Source organism: Callorhinus ursinus, unplaced genomic scaffold (assembly GCF_003265705.2).
Source record: "Callorhinus ursinus isolate GAN/ISIS: 27379988/994484 unplaced genomic scaffold, GSC_fseal_2.0 scaffold22, whole genome shotgun sequence".
Lineage (NCBI taxonomy): Eukaryota > Metazoa > Chordata > Mammalia > Carnivora > Otariidae > Callorhinus > Callorhinus ursinus.
Genome location: NW_027397084.1, coordinates 939,666 through 955,522, shown reverse-complemented (window position 1 = coordinate 955,522; position 15,857 = coordinate 939,666). Strand labels below are relative to the sequence as shown.

Below are 15,857 nucleotides of genomic sequence, written 5' to 3'. Positions count from 1 at the left end.
ATATGTATCTTGAAAATATATAGAGATTGAGTGTGGTAAATATGACTCTAGATGTATGCATTTTAGGGAGGGATTCTGTGCTCTAAAAACTAAAGAAGAGTATAAACTCCCTAACTATCATTTGCCTTTCAGACACAATCTTGGCTCATATATTTCCAGCATTCTTCACTTTTGTTCTTTTCCCTTATTTCAAGCACACATTTAACCAACGTTAAGTCCAATGGGCACCAGATCAGGCTTTATGAACTGCCACTTTGGGTACTTCTGTCCACCTTTGTCCTTTGCATCAATTAAAGAAAGTTTATCCCTAAAAAAGGCAGGTAATGCAATATATTTCTTCATTTAACAAATATGGCTCCACTAGCGAAGTTGCCCAAACTGAGCTGGTAACTAGTGAGAAAGGTCCAGATGTCGTCTAGCCTTTGTGTGCAAGTCAGAATGGGACTTTAAAGAGTCATTTAGGATTGGCAGTGTATCATTTTTGAAAGTTCAGGTTGAATGAAAGCTTAGGAGCATTGGTATAAATTTAAGGAAAAAAGGGCATGGTGATCCTCATTTTATAAATGAAAACTTAAACGCAGCTAGTTAATGGAGATGCCATATGTTTGGGTTTAAATCTGATGTTTTTCCTTCTACACTAGACTTGCCTTCCTACATCTCCTGCCTTTGCTTCCAGACGCTTTCCCCCTCTTCCCATCTGTAGCCACCCCCAAAAGAGCAGAAACTGGGAAATTCTAAGACCCTGCTAACATATCATCTTGGTGGGTACCTTTGTCAGAGCCACATAGAAATCTGCCAGTGTCGACTGTCAGGGCTCTGCAGGGCAGCTGTAGGACTCATCTAGTCTTCCTTTACTGGGAGATGGGGGAGGTGGGGGTTCCCACAGAGGTCGTGCTGAGAGAGGAGGCCAAAGTTGGGACCAAAATTCAGGTTCAGGACACCTGGCTACCAGCCTGTGTCTTAAGTGTGGCACCTGGGCCTCTGTGCGGTGCCAGGTGATTTTAGGTGGAGTGTGGAAAACACATATTGGTACTAACGCCTATTCTAATGTATATTAGAAAAAAGCAGAACTAGCACTTTATTCCTTCGGATGAGGGTAAGTTTTTAAGGAAGAGTCCATTTACAAGAACTATGAAGTTCTTGCACAAAGGATACCTGCAGATGGCAAAATCTGGGACGGCAGAAGGCAAATGCTGGGATTTGGGGAACCTGTGTCTAGCCCATCACTTGTAACCATTTGTGGTTCCTGCTCTGGTTGTGCTTTCCTCCTGTCCCCTGTGCTCTTGTGATTCTCCGTACTCCTATTTCTAGGCTGCCTCCTGCTTACTTGCCTCAGATCTTGAGTACCAAGTGGTCAGTCACATTTCCCCCGCCCTCTGTTGGTGTCCCTGCTCCTCTGAAGGAATACTTAGAGACTGACCACTCCTCTCCACCACCAGGTCAGCCCCAACCCAGTGTGTCCAGCATTCATTCATGAGGCTTCAGTGAAATTTTTCTTTCCAAATCCTGGATGATAAAGGAGAGCAGTTAGAAATTCCCACCTACGCATGCCCTCCAGGTGTTAAGATTTGAGACTCTGAGAACATAGGAGGGCGATAGGCTGAACATTTTGAGGATGTGAACACAGTATATCTGGAGCCAAGCAGGAATGATGGGTGGCCTCACTGTCTCCACGTGCATACCTGTAATTCCCAGTATTGTCTTTCCCTCACCATAGCCTCCTTCTCTGTATCTGCCGCTGTCTGGGCCCCTTGGGCTGCAGGCCCCAGTCACAAGTGTCACATGGCATGGCTGAAACCGGTTGTATTACAAGTTTGGTCCTCTCCTGGGGGTTGGTGTCTTTGGACTTTGAGTAGTCTCTTCTTGGATATGGACTCTCCCCCAAGGTGAGTTTCTGCCATTGTGTAGAGCATACCAAAATCAGTCTCTTGGGTTACAAGGGACCCTTTAGGTCACCTCATTTGACCATGATTCAGGACTCAGATCTTTACATCATCCCTCCCAGAGGTCATGCAGCCTTCACTTGGCCTCATCTAGGGAAATCCCTTCCCTGTGTATTTCCTTGCTTTTCTCAATAACTGAGACAAACACAAAACAAGACAAAACATACCTGTCCTTTCCTTCCCAGATCATGGAGACTGTATTGTGTTTAATGAGGGAGTTTCTTCTTAGTTGGGGCTGGAATGTGAGCGGATGATGTCTCTAAAGTAGTGATTCTTACTTAAGGCAGCCTAACCCCCGAGGGGAGCCCCGAGAGGGCGAAGATGCCTTGAAAGCTTTGTGTGTATATGTGTGCAGTTTTGGGGGAATAGGATTTATAGGATTCATTAGAGTATCTCAAAGATCTGTGATCTAAAAAAGGGTCTCTAAAAGAACAGATCCTGAAGGGAAACAGTGGGAAGGCAAAGGTAAAGCAGATGTGAAATACATCTTGCTGGCTTAATCGTATGCAAGACCTTCCCCAGCCGCTCGGACCCCTTCCCTGAGGTCTCATCCAGGGATTTTTCTCCTTCATTTCATAGATCTTCAGGCCTTTTGGTCAGTTTCTGGGAAGCGGGACTGTTTTCCTGCTCTTACCTTTCCTATTGGTTCCCTCTTTTTCTGTCTTTACACAAACATGCATGCAACCTTTTATAAATGGGTAAGAGTGAACATATATGAAGAATCTTTATAGCTTTCTCGGGGGCCCCAGGAGTTACTCTTCCATTATTACACACTCCATGGGATCTGATAATTATTCTGTTGTAATGGAACTTGGCATATGAGTATATTTTCATTGTTCAGAATGATGTCATTGATGAGGCCAAGAAGTAGTTCTGCGTCTCTGTGATGAAATTAGCAAGTTAAAAAAAATCTTGAAACTATGAGGGCAAAGATTCCTAATTCTCTTGCATTTTCTGTTTTATTTGCCATCACATTCCTGCCCCATCAGATGGCATAGACCTGTTTTTAAGGTTAATACGAATTCTGCCAAAATTTCTTTGGAGGCTTTAAAAAGAATTTAGGGATGCCTGGGTGGCGACTGATTAAATGTCTGCCTTTGGCTCAGGTCCTGGGTCATTCCAGGGTCCTGGAATCGAGTCCTACATCGGGCTCCTTGCTCGGCAGGGAGCTTGTGCTCTCTCTCTCTGACAAATAAATAAATAAAATCTTAAAAAAAAAAAAACGATTTAGGGAATGCATTTATATATCCTAGGGATGTGCAGGTGACAGGTATTCCAAGGCAACTACTAAAGGAGAGAGCACTGCTTTAGGAGACAAGTGGCTGGGTGCTGGCCATAGTACTGTCCTGAACTTGCCAGGTATCTTCAGTCAAGTTGGCCTTTCTGGGTCTCATCAGTAAAGTGGGAATAAATGATGCCTACTTTCCATTTTTCATAGGCTTGTTGAGGGGCTCAAGGGAGAATAGATGTCAAAAGCTTTATAGGCAAGGAGATGCCCTCTCTGCTCTTGCTTCTTTTTAATGGTGTTGCAGGTACTGGTGTATGGTTAGGATGTTTAAGCTGGGATGTTATGGGGCACCCAGCTGGCTCAATCGGAAGAGCATGCAACTCTTGATCTTGAGGTTAATGAGTTCGAACCCCAAAGTAGAGATTACTTTAAAATAAAATCTTTAAAGAAAAAAGGGGGGGAAGTTATGGGGTCATACTGCTTGGTGGCAAGTTAAAATTCCCCCGCAGTGGAAAGAATGTTATTGTAATAGAGAATGAGCAGTGAGAGAGGGTCCCAAGAAAGTATACGATAGTATAGGTATATTTTTTTTAACCAGATCAGTGAGCACAGTTGTGTGGCCCATCTCTGGAGCATGGAACTCTATTTTTAAGTTTTATCTATAGTGATAAGATTTTACTTGTTCTACAACCTGAGGCTCTGCTGGTGGCTCAGTTGGTTAAGCGACTGCCTTCGGCTCAGGTCATGATCCTGGAGTCCCGGGATCGAGTCCCACATCGGGCTCCCTGCTCAGCAGGGAGTCTGCTTCTCCCTCTGACCCTCTTCCCTCTCATGCTATCTCTCATTCTCTCTCTCTCTCAAATAAATAAATAAAATCTTTAAAAAAAAAAGTTGGGGTAGAATTGACTATATCTTCTTTGTGGAACCCATCATCTCCCAGGCCTTAGTTGTGCCTGTCTCTGACCTCTGTTTGTGTGGTGCCATGTATATTGTGATCATACTCATTACCAGTTGTGTCTTTAAAGGAAGCTCAGTGTTTGATTCTATTTTCCATTCCTTGTGGATGGACCACTGAAGCTCTTAACTCTGGAACTACACTAAAACCTTTTTGCTAGCTATGCTGCATAGCCTTCTCATATTTGAATTATCTAAAATAGCCTTATTCTGCTTCCACACAGTTCTCAAACTCTTTAGTCACAGGACTCCTTGTTGCTGTTAAAAGTTCCAAAGAGCTTTTGTTTATATAGGTTATACCTATTGATATTTGCCTTATTAAAACTTATAAGAAAAAAGAAGGTATTCATTTAAAGATAAAATAAATCCATCGCATGTTAACATAAATATTGTAATGAAAAATAACTTTTTTCCAAGCAAAAAACTTACAAGAGTGGCATTGTTTTATATCTTTGTAAATCTCTTGAATGTCTGGCATAATTGAAGACAATGGATTGTCATATCTGCTTCTTCATTTAGTCTATTAAAATTTGTCATTTTGGTTGAAGAATCCAACCTCACAGATGGGTAGTTGGAAAAGGGGAGGAGTATATTAACGATCTTTTCACATAATTTTTTTGAACATTTTGAACATAACGATCTTTTCACATATGTTCTTTGAAACTACATCACAACTCTGCTGTTAGTTGCAATGCGGATTCTCAAATTCTATCAGTGAAACTTTTTGTACTCTGTTATATAAAAATATTCATTGGTTTATTTTGTACTTTGAAGGGATCTTTTACTGATACCCGATTTTGTAGCATCATGCATTGGTTGTTTGGAAAACATTGCAGATCTTTTAGGTGTTGACACATTTCGATATACAAGATAAAAAAAATCATATTTGTTAACATCACCACCATTCTCATCAGAAAAGTCTTGGGAGGCTATTAAGTTCACAGTGGTGGGTACAGGTTTGCAGAAATTCGAAGTTTTGCTTGAGAGCTTGAGTTTGATTATTGCTAACAAGTGCTGTCAGGCACACTTTATCTTTGAGAAAATATCTGTCAGACACCCAAAGCTAACAAAATGTAGTTTATCTGTTAGCTTTCTTTCAAGTAAAAATGGTATTCCATGAAGAAAGTTACAAATTCAGCTCAAAATGCAGAGAAATTGCACAAGTGCTTTTCCTCAAGAAAAAGATGGTACTTAGGGAAGGAACAGAAGCGCTTTATGCATACATCCATTTAATCACATAGAATAGTATAGAAAAGATGGGTACTTAAATAAAACAAATAATTTTTAGTATTTCATCAAAGACATCTAAAGTGAAACAAGTGTTATTTTTTCCTATGAGTGGGTGGCAGTGAAGAGTACCTTGACTGATAGCACAATTGAGTGCTATTGCCTTGATAGTGCTAAGGCAGCAGTAACTTTACCCATTGTTACTTTTGTATCATCAGTGCAAATGTCATCACTGTGACAAAAGCAAATAATGTCTTATTATGATGAAAATAGTCTTGATCCCAGGGACTTTGTGAAAGAGTGTCACAGCTCCACCGGCCACACTTTGAGAACCACTGATCCAATACATGCTCAAAGTACTGAGAATCTTTTCCCGGTAGATTGCTATTCTGAGAACACTCCTTCCTTCAGAAGTCTTAAGTGGCTCCAAAACCTATCACTCAATAAAAGCACCTATTATGCCTCAGGCACTTTGCTAAGGAATTAACATTGAAAAAGATACAATCTTGAATCTCCAATAATTTTGGAGGGGACTTGGGGAGTAAGGGGAGAAAATTGATAATAAAGGAGTTAAAATGTAAGATAAGATTTTTAAAAAGAATTAAGGGTGATAGACAACAAAGGGAATACTAAATTTTAGACCCTACTTTGAGCTCTTGAACCACATGGCAAATCCTCACCAAATCAATCAATCGCTGCGTCCTTTCCTTCCATCATCAAACCTCTTAAAAATGTCCAGGTTGATTACCTTTAGACATGTTTTTACACTTAAATACGCTTGGCTGCTGGCATTGTAGTTTCATGCTTACACATGCACTCGCTGTTTCTCCCTTCTAATTTTGTTGTTCTTTAGCTTTTGTGCTTCTCTATTTCATATTGACAAATGTGTAGCCTTGAGCCAGTGTAGCTGTTAACCCATATGTTTTTCTTTGTCCTTCTATTTACCTGTAAGCCTTTACCTGCTTTAGCCATGTGTTGGGTGATGTAACAGTGTTGGTCTGTTATTTGTAACTTGGGGGGGGCGGGTAACGTCACCTCCCGCAAGTTATGTCAGAACAATGCAGTCTCTGGAGGAAGTATAGCCGCTGTTTCCCTGTGGTCTCCTAAGATCTGCTGAACTTCTTAAGTTTTGGCTTCCTTGGAGGGATTTCCATAAAACAGCTGGGTCCCGCCTGGGTCATCAGTGGCAAAAGTCAGACACGTGTTCGCCCGTCTGGTAGCCAATAGTAACTTTTGCAAACGCAGCCTCAGGAAACCCCAGGGTTCGGAGACTGCTTCTTTCGGAACGACACTCTTAACAATTACTGAGTCTTTTAACAGAACAAAACAAAAACATAGGATAGTGAGAAAGGCTTTACCCCTTGGCAGTGGGGAGAGATGTTAAAGGAGCTCCAAAAGTCTGCGGGGGACTAGTGTAGATAGAATTCCTTCACTGTTCCGCAGGCTGAGGTGCTGGGGAGAAGGGGGCGGAGATGGGCTCGGAGAGTCTGGCCCTTTAAGGGGGAGGGACAGCCTTAAGACTCTGTACCTTTAAGAGTCTCTTTGTCTGGAAACCTCCTTATTTACCCTCCTGTGCTTCAACCAAACTTCGACCCGCGATTCACAACGCCCCTCTACGCCGCCGCCTCTTACGCCAGGCTTAAATCGGTCGCATGTTTGTGGCTAACCCTAAACTTTGCGCCCGCGGCGCGAACCCTCGGAGAGGCAGTCTGTGCCCGGGTCGGGGCCGTGCGCTGCGCCGTTGGCGCAATGCGGGGCCCGGGGGGCGGGGCTCCGGCGGGTGGGCCAATGGGCGGTCAGGGGGCGGGGCCGGGTTTGGTTGTCTCGCGCCCTGGTGACAGCTCGCGCGTGCTGATGATGGCGGTAAATAGAGGGGGGGTCGAGGAGGGGGCGGAGGAGGCAGGGAGGCAGCCAAGGGGGTAGCTCCGGGGGGGGGGGGGACGGGGACCGGGGAGGACGCGACGGCCAGGGAGCCCATTCTAAGACTCGGAGGCGGGGACAGGAGTCTCCGGCACACTGGCCCTCCCCTTTAAAGAAGCCAAATCCTCACACACCGGGTGAGGAGCGACAAAGGCGGCGCGCGCCTCGCGGGCGGGAGGAGCGGCGGCAGGGGGCGGGACCGCGGCGCCGGCGGGCTGGGGGCGCCCGGGGCGGGGGCCGGCCGAGGCGAGAGCCGGCAGTCGGGGCGCGTCGCAGCTTTATTTTGGCGGGGTGGGCGACGACTGGGTTGGGGGGGTAAAAAAAAAAAAGCCTTGAGGGGAGAAGCGAAGGAAGGCTTAGGGACTGTTGGGGGGAACGGGTCTAAGAATGAGATGAGGAGGATTAAGGGGAGACAGGGTTAGAAGGCAGGGAGAGGAGGAGTGAGAAAAATCCAGCCAAGGAGGTAGGAAGGAGGCAAAACCCAGGGTGGGTGTTAAGAAAGCCGGCAGGGAATGAGGTTAGGAAGACCAAGGCTGGGGTTAGGTGTAAGAGCAGGGGTTTGAGGAAGAGAGCTTTGTAGGGGATAGTAGCAGGGTGGGGGTGATGGGGGAAGAGTTGGAAGTGGAAGGCAAGGAGGGGCAGAGCTGGGGTGATAGTTGGGAGTAGAGGCGAGAGGGTGATTAAGAGCCAGACGTGACAAGGGTGTGAACTAGTGCAGAGCGAGATGAGCTGAAGGACTAGGACCCGCGGTGGGGTGGGAATCGCGAGGTTCTGAGAAAGGTATGGGTTAGTGGGTGGGCGATGGGTGTAAATTCTTGAAAGTGAGGGAGGGTGAAATAGATACTGGACGAGTACCAGGTGGAGTTAGGAATAAGCATAGTGGAAGGGTGAAAGGAAACAGATGAGAGGTGGGGCTTTTATAGGACAATTCTGGGACCAGACAAGCTGAAAGGAGAAAAGAGTAAGGGTGTAAAGAAGTGATGGCGGTCTGGGACAGGGTAACTAGGGAATTGTGTTAATTCACGAGGTTCAGCCAGATCCAAGGTAAAAACTGAGGTGGAGAGACAGGGCTAAAAGGGGATGGTGAGAGAAGCAAGGAAGAGATGGGCCCTGGGATTTAAAGGATGAGATGGGGTGTAAGGGAAGAGAACAGGGTTAAGGGAAGCTGGAGAAGTCCTGCTGGATGAAGAACTGGACTAGACTGTACAGGAGTGGGAATCAAATGTGCAGGTTGTGGGGAGATGCTCCAGAAGGTCTGCATGGGTCAGGGCACAGATGCTATAGTGAAGGATCAAGTGTAGGGAGCCTTTGGTGCAGAAGACGAGGAACCATGGTGAGTGAAAAGAGACCTAGAGATAGGAGTAAACACTGAAAAGTAAGAGTGGAGGTTGGGGTGGGGGGTGTGCAGGAAAGGAATTCTTTGTTGAGAAGAGAACTGTAAGTGTGTTGAAACTGTGGGTCCTTTTGTCCACAAAAGTAGGAAATTCCAGAAACCTCTTTTTCTCTTCAAGGCATCTTGAATCTGCTTCCACCTTTCATTGCTTTTAATTTGACTTTCATGGCCACTTTGAAAAGATGAGACCCATTTTGATTTGATTTTGTTCTTCTGTGAATGATGAAGCGTCAACTCGGTGTTGGAAACCGCTGCATTTCGCTAGTGTTGTGATAATGGGAAGATGGGTTTTATTTATTTACAGTGTGGCTCTGCCTGTGTAGTGTGATAGTGTTGTGTTGTAGCAGGGTGTACCTGAAGCGCTGGGCAGAGTGCTTTATCCACAGCATTTTCATTTTCATTGGAGAGCCCACTGTTGTTGAGATAGAGAAAGATGAACATCTTTTTGTTTTGATTAATCAACCAGATTTCTGCCTAATTGTATTTTGGTGGATGGAGAATATTGAGAAATCATTTCAGAAGAATGAAAATAACCAACTAGGGAAGTTTGCTGGGGAAGAGATTTAAATCAGGACTGTGAGGGCTTTGAGTTCCTAAGCTGCCTTTAGCTTTATGTGGGACATTTCACACTGTAGTAGGTTACTCACCCATTAACTAAATGGAATAAAGAAAGGGAGATTTGCAGAGTAGTGGAGGATTTTAGAGTGGGACTTCTTTTTTAGGTTAAGTAATGAATTTATGAGTAATTTTTTATCATGAAAAAGCCTCCATACAATAATGCAATGCCTTGGACAACTCCACTGCCTCTACTTTGTAGTTGTCAATAAAGAAGGCCATATTAATATTAATTTCCTACAAGCTTTTGATTTTTAAGACTCTTCTGGAAATTAAAAGGAAGATGAGAAATTTGGGGCAAAATTTAGATTATTCTTACTATTTTGTTTTGATGGTTTTTATTCTGAAGTTTTACATTTAGCTAAGAATATGAACGATTATTACTTTTTTATTTGATAGTGCCAAAGGATAGCTATAATTTACTTAAGGAAAAAATGTAAACTGATCTTGAGAATCTTATTTGAGGTTATTTTATTAGTGTACATTCAGATATATAAAGATAACTTTTTTTCAAAGTTGTGTACATTTTGAACTGCCGCCGTTTTATGGGTTTTTTGTAAATAGCAAAGATGATAGCATTTGTAACAGCAAAATTATATTTTGATTAGTGGATATCAGAAACAGTAGGGGTTGTTCATATATGTCAATAGTTTAGAATCTAAAATCTGTCTGGATTCAGCTGCTATGTTCATGGAATCTGGATTCTCTTAAGCAGGTGTTCAAGGTGACTACATTGATTTTGTAATTTAACAGAAGATTTTTAGAAATTACTATTTTTGCTGCTAAATTTCAAGAGGATTAGTCTGAAATGTTAACTTTCAAGCTGAACAGTAACTTTGGTATGGCGCACCTGTTTCTGTAGGATGTTTGTACATATTCCCTTCCTGGCTAGATAGGTTTGGTATTACTAGTAGGTTGTACTCTGCTTATGGTTTTGCCATTTTTATAATGTAGTTGTTTTATACTTGATACCTTCATATAAATAATTTTAGATTTATTTGATGTTGATGAAGAAAAACATATAAACTATAAGGTCAACCAAGGGAAAGAGTCCATTTAGGTCCTGTCTTTTGTTTCTGTATGCTGCAGTAGTGTGCTAAATATACTGATTCTTATTGGGAATGGTTATTTCTCAGTTGATATTTCTAAAACTGAAAATGGGTAATCTCTTGGTTCAAATAATACTATTCATCAATAAGGACTCCAGTGGTAAATGTAAGCTTTGTTTTCATTTGTTCAAGTGAACTCACTTGAACTTTATTTTGGTTATAATCTTGTTTGCTAAGCAAAAAACTTTTAAGTTCTATATTCAGATTTGAATGAGTAGGTTGTACATACTTAAATATTTTTCTGGTTAATTGTAGATTCTTTCGATGGGAAGAGACCTTGAGAGGACCTCTAGTTTATCCTGCAACTTCAGTCAATATCCCACTTAAATCATCCCAGGTAGATAAAAATTTAACCTATTTTTATAAACTTCAGAGATAATGTGACAACCTTTGTAGATAATCTTTTCTGGTTATTTTCTCTATTCTCTCTAATTATTTTCTCTATTAGGATAGTCGGCCTTCTGTCTAACCAGCATACACCTCATGCTGTATTTGTATGTGTTCTCTGTTGCCCCCTTCTCCATTTTTGAGTAAAAATATTTGCTTACTGTAGTATTAAGGAGACCCTAGTTCTTCATAAACCTGGGTGGCTCATTTGGTTAAGCGACTGCCTTCAGCTCAGGTTATGATCCCGGAGTCCCATGATCGAGTCCCGCGTCAGGCTCCCTGCTCGGTGGGGAGCCTGCTTCTCCCTCTGACCCTCCCCCCTCATGTACTCTCTCTCTCATTCTCGCTCTCTCAAATAAATAAATAAATCTTTAAAAAAAAACTTAATAATAATAGCTACCCACGTATATGCTTTTATGCCAGCCACTGTTATAAGTTCTTTGCTGATTGTAACTCATTTACTCTTAGCAGCAACCCTATGAGGTTAGCGCTGTTACTGTTCCCATTTTACATGTAATGAAATAAAGTCTTCTTGAGATTAAATGGCTTGCCCTCAAGGTTACACTCAGACATTTCTATCTTTTCTTTTTTTTTTTTTTTTAAGTTGTAGAAGTCTAAGTGGTCAGGATAGGATTTGAACCTTGGCATTTTGCAGGCAGTCTGTGCTCTTGTATTACCTCTACTTGACCGTTGTGAACTGATCCGTCACCATGCTCTTCTCCCAGTTAAACAGTGCTGGTTTATTTTATCCCTTAACCTGTCCTGTTTGCCAATCCTTAGATTATCCTGTGGTTCTGTTACTAACCTTTCCTCAGTTGCTTTCTAGATGGGCACCTGGGACAAACACCATAAGGGCTATGTCTAAAGCAGAGATTACATCAGGGTTCCTACATGCCCTTATTTTTTTCATTACAAAATTGTGTTCATAAAACAAAACAACCCCAAACCAATAAAATGCCTAAGTGCATTGCAGATAAATGGTTACCTATCTATCTTTTTCAAGGACTTGTTATAAACCATATAGGTTTACAGTTGAGAGATTGTTGCCCACTGAAGAAAAATGGAACTCCAATTTCATTGCAGATGTCCATAAGCAAAGCCTGTTCAGATTCTCCTTGGGTTTTTTTTTTTTTTTTAAGATTTTATTTATTCATTTGACAGAGAGAGAGCAAGAGAGGGAACACAAGTAGGGGGAGTGGGAGAGGGAGCAGCAGGCTTCCCGCCTGATGCGGGGCTCAATCCCAGGACCCTGGGATCATGACCTGAGCTGAAGGCAGCCGCTTAACTGACTGAGCCATCCAGGCGCCCCTCTCCTTGGTCTTTTACTGTCTTCTCTGTGTGTGTCTGTGCAAACAATATACTAAGTATATTTATGTATGCTTTAATTTGGTTAAATAAATTGATTCACCCTTTTTTTTAATTAAGACTTCATTTTTTTAGAGCAGCTTTAGGTTCACAGCAAAATTGAGAGGAAGATGCAGAAATTACCCATATCCTCCCTTGCCTTCTTACATGCATAGGCAGCCACCCCATTATCAACATTCCCTCACCAGAGAGGTTCATTTGTTACAGTTGATCCACTCATTTTTTAAAATAATAATTAGTGTTTACTAAGTGCCCAGCATGAGCTAAGTATGTGAATTATTTGAAACTCTCAACAACCCTGTGAGAGAGCTTCTGTTGTTAATGCTCTTTTTTCTGTGTGTGACTTGATATTTTTATGATGTTTCAAGCTTATGGAAAAGTTGCAAAGATGGTACGGGAACTTCTCTGTTCCCTCATTCAAATTCTCCAGTTGTTTTCTTTTTTTTTTTTTTTTTTTTTATTTATTTGTCAGAGAAAGAAAGAGCATGAACAGGGGGAGTGGCAGGCAGAGGGAGAAGCAGGCTCCCCAACGAGCAGGGAGCCTGATGAGGGACTCGATCCCAGGGCACTGGGATCATGACCTGAGCCAAAGGCAGACGCTTAACCCACTGGGCCACCCAGGCGTCCCTCTCCAGTTGTTTTCATTTTGTCCCATTTGCTTTATCATTTTCTTTCACTTGCATATTTTTCAAGAAAATTGGGAAAAAAGTGGATAGGAAGGCCTAATTTTAAAAAGAAAAGGGGGGCACCTGGGTGGCTCAGTCAGTTAAGCGTTTTCCTTCGGCTCAGGTCATGCTGGGATTGAGTCCCACATCGGGGTCCCTGCTTAGCTTCTCTCTCCCCTTCTGCCCCTCCCCCTACTCCTTCTCTCTCTCTCTCAAATAAATAAAATCTTTAAAAAAAATAAAAAGGAAAGGGAAGAATGTTTTGAATGTATCAGCAAGTTGGTATGTTTGATTTTAATTGATCTTGCGATACAAGGGAATCTCAAGATTGGATTGAGAGTGGATTTGGGAGTTTTATGGTTTATTTTCTTCCCTGTATTCTGAAAAACATTCTTTTACCTGTGAATGACAAGTTTGTAGGCCCCTCCCTCATCAGCAAAGACTATGTCATGGTGTACACCTCTAGTGGGAATCTTCTTAGCACCTGGCATGGTGTGTTCACACAGGGAGTCCTCAGGATACAATTGCTATTAATGACGTATGGGTGATTATTATTTTTTTAAAGATTTTATTTATTTATTAGCATGAGTAGGGGGAGGAGCAAAGGGAGTGGGACAAGCAGGCTCCCTGCTGAGTGAGGAGCCCGACGTGGGTCTTCAATCCCAGGACCCCAAAATCATAACCTGAGCTGAAGTCATACACTTAATGGACTGAGCCACCCAGGCACCCCGTATGGGTGATTATTATGTGAAAACAGGAGCCACAGGCCTGTTCATCACTGTGACTGAGACATATTTAGGTGAAATACATAATATTGAAGATCCTTATGTAGCATCCAGGAGCGGGAAGAGATCTAAGTGCAAAATATACTTCCTTAAGAACCAGATTGCAATTTATACAAATAGGTTTCCCTTATGGTAGGGGAATGAATATAAATATCCTAACATGCTATTACCTTCCCCCAAAATAAGCCTAAATTTTGGGAGTCTTTTCAATTGTCATCATAATGAGATTTAACTGACTCCATCCCACTACTATCTTCCAGCTCATCCTCCGTCTTTATTAAAATGGTGCCTGGGTGGCTCAGTTGTTAAGCGTCTGCCTTCGGCTCAGGTCATGGTCCCAGGGTCCTGGGACTGAGCCCCACATCGGGCTCCCTGCTCCGCGGGAAGCCTGCTTCTCCCTCTCCCACTCCCCCTGCTTGTGTTCCCTCTCTCACTGTGTCTCTCTCTCTGTCAAATAAATAAATAAAATCTTTAAAAAAAAATAAAAATAAAATGGTAGCCAGTCCATTTCATAAAAGCATGACCTACAGAATGAGGCCTGTTCAATTTCAGTAAAAGGACTATTAACTGTATTCTGATGTATGTAAAATACAGCACTTTCTGGGCTTCTCCCCACCCCACCTCTTTAAGTGATCATCAAAGCTATGAAATATAGCTCCTTATTAAAGCTGATTGTAATAATTAAAAATACTTAGCTTTCATAAGGATGAGAAAATTATAAATTATTTGGAAAGCATTCTTTCCAGTCATACATTATTGTTTCTGAGACATGGGCAGTTTTTAAAGACTGTAATACTGTTGCTTTGCTATTTACATGTTAATAGAAGTCTGAAAAGTAAGGCGCTCTTCTGAAATTTTCAGGGTTGATTTTATTATATGTCAAGTTGTAAACAGCATTCTGTGACAGGTATTTTCTCTCTTTGTCTTCTATTGAGCTAATTAGTAATTTATACTCTAATAGCATCTCTTCCAGCCTCACTGTGTGAAAATGCCTGCTACTCTGTGCCTTCCATGCAGCCTGGGCTGGCAAATAATTGGGGGCAGATGTTGGTTACCACATCAGAAGGATCAGGGATAAAATTTATTTTTGTATTGTGTTTTTATAAACATACAGGCTTTTGTATATGCCCTGCGACTGCCCCAATGCCCACCCACCCCATTCAAATAGGAATGTTATGACCTCCTGTAATCCAGAGCTACTGTCCTTGATTCAATTTTGGATTGTTTTCTGTTCTGTCCCCCACCCCCACCCCAACACTGTGGGATTTGGGAAGGATTAGCAGGGCAGTCTGGCAGAGTTTAGAGCCCAGGAAGCTGGTCTTCATTGCTCCCTCCCATTGTCAGAATACAGAGCTTCTTGTCATTGCCTTTAGAACCCAGTAGCACTTCTCTCATTGGGCAAGTTATGTGAGGGGTGGGAGTGCAGCTCTGTTGTTAGTGAGTTAGGAAGATGCTTTCCATACGATACTTCCTCCAAGGGAAGGATAGGTCCTACCTTTGTGTCAGCTTTTTCAAAATGCAGCCATGAGTGACCAAAAGATAATTTATAGCCTGGCTTTAGCACTTTGTCTCGTTGGTGCTCTGCTCTTTCCTGCCCCCTGCTCTATCTCTTTCTGCCAGTCTCTGATATGGGAAAGATGATGTGTAGTATCTGTCATGTGCTCACGTGGATTGGCCATGTGGGCATATTACAGTAGCAAGAGCTTTTGACTTTGAAATAAAGTCTTAAGTATCAGTTTGTTCTATGAAGAATACAAATTTTAATTGAGAATTAAAGGAAGGGTGTGGAGGGGTTAACTGATATATCAGTTTTGAGCCAAAACCTTTCTAGAATGCTAGATAATTTGTGGTACTTATTTTTGCAGTTATGGATACTAATTTATCAGGATAATAAGGTCAGAGTCCCTGTTAGAGCTTATTAGAGTCTCCCTGACAAAAATTGTTACCTGGAGGTAGCCCCAAAGAAAATTAGGTAAGAAAATGTGTGAATAGCTCAGTTCAGCCATCATTGCTAATAGCATTATAATCATAAACATCTAGCCATTGACAGTGAATCAGCGTTTATGAACAGAAGACATCACCTTTATGTAAGCATTTATAGAGTAGGTGGGGCCTCTGTTAGTGTTTTGTTTTCAAAATATAAAATGCCTAGAATATCCCTATGGATGGTCATTGCTGACATCTACTTCCCTTATTCTCCTCTTTCTGTTTTCTAATAGAGCTACCTATATCAGTTGTCTTAATTATATTGGATGTTCATGGCCAG

General features: G+C 42.2%; 1 protein-coding gene across 3 annotated transcripts in view; it reads left to right on the top strand.

Annotated features, from left to right (window-relative positions):
* The first annotated feature begins 7,377 nt into the window (after positions 1-7,377).
* USP49 (ubiquitin specific peptidase 49) overlaps positions 7,378-15,857 on the top strand; it is an 82,576-nt gene continuing 74,096 nt past the window's right edge. For 2 of the 3 annotated variants that reach the window (XM_073904978.1, XM_025890595.2), the window contains exon 1: positions 10,663-10,726. The gene's annotated coding sequence lies outside the window, so the exon portion shown is untranslated. Of the gene's footprint in view, positions 7,410-10,644; positions 10,727-15,857 lie in introns of those variants that run through there. The other variant, XM_073904979.1, reaches the window with a different exon arrangement.